Below are 4,341 nucleotides of genomic sequence, written 5' to 3' on the forward strand. Positions count from 1 at the left end.
GTGAGCAAAATTGACTTACTGGCGCAGTCAATGTTCCCTCCATACTTCGATAACCAATCCATGCCTAATATTACATCCATTCCTTGTGACTCCAATACTATTAGGTCTGAGGGGAACACATAGTTACCAATCCTCAATGGTAACCGATCACACCATAGGTTGGCCATATACTCTGCTCCTGGCAAGGTTACTAACATGGGTGACCTAAGGCTTGGGTTGGCAGGTTATACTTATCCACAAATCCCCTTGATATGTATGAATGTGATGCACCAGTATAAAAAAGAATGATTGCAGTAAATGACTTAACCAAGAACTTACCTATTACTGCATCTGTCTGCGCTTCAACCTCCTCCACGCTAACGTGGTTCACTTTTCCCCTGTTGAAAGGGTTGGGCTTCTTCCCAGAGCTTCCATTGCCATTTCCATTCTTTGCTTCAGAACACTTCGTGGCATAATGTCCATTCTTCCCGCACTTGAAACAAGTAATGTGACTTAGATCCTTCTTGGCGGGCGTTGCTGGGTTGGAACGGTTCTGGCCGTTGCTTCCTCCATTCCCATTCCCATTCTTGGGGCCACTATGGTTATGCGAACTTCCTCCATTGGAATTATGGCCTCCATGGTTATGATGAATGTGTCATCCTGAGTTCAAGGTAAAACGGGGCCTCTGCTGAGCTCCTGAATTGTACTTCCGTTGTCCATACTTCCTTTTGCGGTTATCAATCTACTGCTGCTTCCCTTCAATCATGAGAGCTCTATCTACCAACTCCTGGTAGTTGTTGAAGGTTGCCACCATCAACTGCATGCTTAGCTCATCATTCAGTCCTTCCAAAAACTTCTCCTGTTTAGCGGCATCTGTAGCTACGTCATCTGGGGCATAACATGCTAACTTACTAAAATCATCCACATACTGGCCAACTGTGCGTCCTCCTTGGCGCAAGTTGCGAAACTCGCGCTTCCTCATGGCCATAGCTCCTGCTGAAACATGGGCAGTGCGAAAAGCCTGCTGAAACTGGTCCCATGTGACAGTGTCGATGGGGTAAATGGCTGTGAAATTCTCCCACCATGATGTTGCGGGTCCATCAAGCTGATGTGCGGCAAAACACACTCTTCCCCCATCTTTGCATCCTGCAGTTGTCAGCTCCCTTTCAATCTTGCAGAGCCAATCATCTACAACAATCGGCTCGGTGCTACTAGAGAACACCGGCGGATTCAGCCTTAGAAAACGGGCTAAGTGATCAACTGGTGGTGCTGGTGGTGGGTTGTTGTTGTTGTTGTTCCCCTGGTTCTGATTCTGGACTAGTAGCTGCATCAGGGTATTCTTCTGCTAGATCAACTAAGTGAGTGCCGCCGGGAAAGCAAATCCATTGTCACGTCTCGGAGGCATCTGATGGGTTTAGAAAAGGTGAGAAAATAGAATAGAATGAGGTCTAGAGGGAAAACACTACCCATATGCACATGAGACAAACACAAACATATCACTTCAATCAATTCAAACAAGGGAATACAATTGGTCTAACTATCATCACAAAAGTGCTCGGACTATACTATATACATGGGGGAATACTACTAATGATATGGTGGTCGACTAGAAGTTTTAATCGGTGGAAGACTCCATGATATCTGCTCCAGCTTCATCAACATAGTCATCATTGCTATCGTCGGGGTTTGAGTCAGTGTCGTCGATGATGATGTAGCCCTCTGAACGAATGGAATCGTCCTCTTATCCTCCTGACGCAGGGTCTCCCATGAATACTCCTAACTTCCTCGTCAAATCATCATTCTTCTCCACGAGTATCATCATTTCCTCCTCATATCTGTCGCGTGTAGACTTGAGTTCTTCCTCCAGCTCCGTGATCCTGGTCATTGCCTTCTTCAGATCTATCATGCCTGCACACATTTGGTTCTCCTGGCGTCGAATGTGATGGTTTAACTCCAGGATGAAAGCTGCAATGGACCTATCCCTCCTGGTGCTGATCATATCCTATTGCTCATCTTGGTGCCCACAAATCAGGTAGATAGTATCCTTGAGGTCCTTGTGGTAAACTTCTCCAATGCGTCCCATGGTGATGTGGGCTGCCATGCTCTTTCCTAGACTCCAGGTTGGTGCGTCAAAGGAAAACTCTATGGGCTCAGTGACTGGCGTGAACGTCCTTCCTGGAACTTGAACTCGATCATCCAGCGCTCCTCTTCTGCTAAAGTGGCGATGTAGGTCCCGGTGAAGCTTGGTATTCCGATGTTCACGTACCTAGTAACTTCCTTCAAGTGTCGTCCAAAAGGGGTATCTTCATCCGGTTGTGTGAACTTGTTCCTTGCATCCGCCATCCTATAGAGTAGAAAAGGAGAGGAGTCAGAAATTAGAAGAGAGTAGTGATCTAGGGTTTTAACTAAGTGGTCGTGTCCTACAGTCAGCATGTGCTCTGATACCATCTTGTAGCGACCAGAACTCAAACAGTCTAGTCTCTGTGCATTAGTGTCATCCCTGGATCGGTAATGCTGACACGCACAGTACTTGAGGATTTATTACAGAGTTTCAATCACACACTTATTACATCGAATGTCTCAAAAGAGAACTTATTACAATAATATGGCTTAAGGCCATCTAAAAACGATAACAGCGAAAGGCTTGGAAGATAAAGTGAGTCCATCAACTCCAACGGCATAGCTGAGTGAAAGACAACGACCTATGGCACCTTACTCGTCGTCTGAAAAGTCTGCTACATGAAATGTTGCAGCCCGAAACGGGTCAGCACATGGAATATGCTGGCAATGTAACACATAGAGTAATGAACAGAATGAATGCTATCACTACATGCATATATGGCTGGTGGAAAGCTCTATGGTTACAGCTTTGCATAAAGCCATTTTTCCCTACAACAAAGGAATAAATTTTATTTAACTATCATGGTGGTTGTTAAACATTGAGAAGGTTCGTCCAACTCAATCCCAATTAAACATCATCATTAAACACAACAATTTAAATTTAGAGTGATGAGATCAACATGATAATCCAAGAACCAGATACTCAAGATGTCCATAACCGGGGACACGGCTAACCATGATTAGTTTGTACACTCTGTAGAGGTTTGCACACTTTTCCCCACAAGACTCGAACACATCCATGATCCGAGATTCGAGACGGTCTTTCTGAAGCATTAACTCTCTACTCTGGGTAGATAGTACCACCTACAACCCACTACATCTTCTAGTCTACCTCTTCAAGAGCTTCACGCAACTTACTCAACTATGCCAGAGCCCATATTGTCTTGTGGCTGCACAAGAAAGTTTCTAGCATGAATAATCTTATGATCCCTTTGAGCCTGGGTGGCGAACCATAGGATGACCACACGGGTACTCCGGGATCTCCTAGGACAACCCTGGATTCTCCAGGTGCCCTGACAACCACTGGGTACTCCAGGGTGCCTCAAGCAATCCACCCAGATGTGTATTTAAGTAGCCACCTTAAGTTAACCTTTAATTAACAATACTCACATATGTCATGGATACACTCACCAAACCACGTCTATGAGCATAGCATAGCAATATAAGCATAACGTACAAGGAAATCCCAAAGGTTTGATAATAAACAGAACAATAGGTTCTACCTCATCAACTACTTCCCAAAACCGACATATTAAATCAGATCTTGACCATGCAATGTTTGAGGGTTGATATAATGCAATAAAACTAGGTAGTAAAGAGATATGATCAAAGTGTTACTTGCCTTGCTGATGATCCGCAAAACCTAGAGACTCGTAGTAGCACGCTTCGCACTCCGGGTACTCTATCGCAAACAAACAATAACATACATAAGTACTCAAACTAGAAGCACGGGTAAAACTCAAATAAGAGATCTAACCAGAAAGTTCAACTTAAGAACTCTGGTTTGCAAAAAGAATCAAATCAAACGGAGCAACGAAACTCAAACTGCGAAAGAAACAAGATCCGTTTTACTAATCTGGACTAAAGTCAAATTTTACAGTACCAAAATCTTGTTCAAGTTGTTTAAATAGAAGTAGGGCTTCGAGACGAAGATCTAGGCACTTGAATCGCCTGATTCCGATAAATGAGCAAAAAGATAAACTAAAACGAAGGTCAGGGCAGAAATCGCGATCAAAAATAATCGCGGAAAAACCCTGGAAAAAAACTGATGAACAGGCTAACGAACGAAAATTTGCTGTCTGCGGCTAACGGATGAACATCGTTCGTTAAAATGAACGTACGGACGAATGTCCGCTATTTAGCTAAACCGAAAAAAAACCGAACCGATCTAATCTAAAAAAACACATCTATGTTTAAAAAAACATACAGTTTTTTTTCAAAAAAAAGACGAATGGCGGCGGC

Source organism: Triticum dicoccoides, chromosome 3B (assembly GCF_002162155.2).
Source record: "Triticum dicoccoides isolate Atlit2015 ecotype Zavitan chromosome 3B, WEW_v2.0, whole genome shotgun sequence".
NCBI lineage: Eukaryota > Viridiplantae > Streptophyta > Magnoliopsida > Poales > Poaceae > Triticum > Triticum dicoccoides.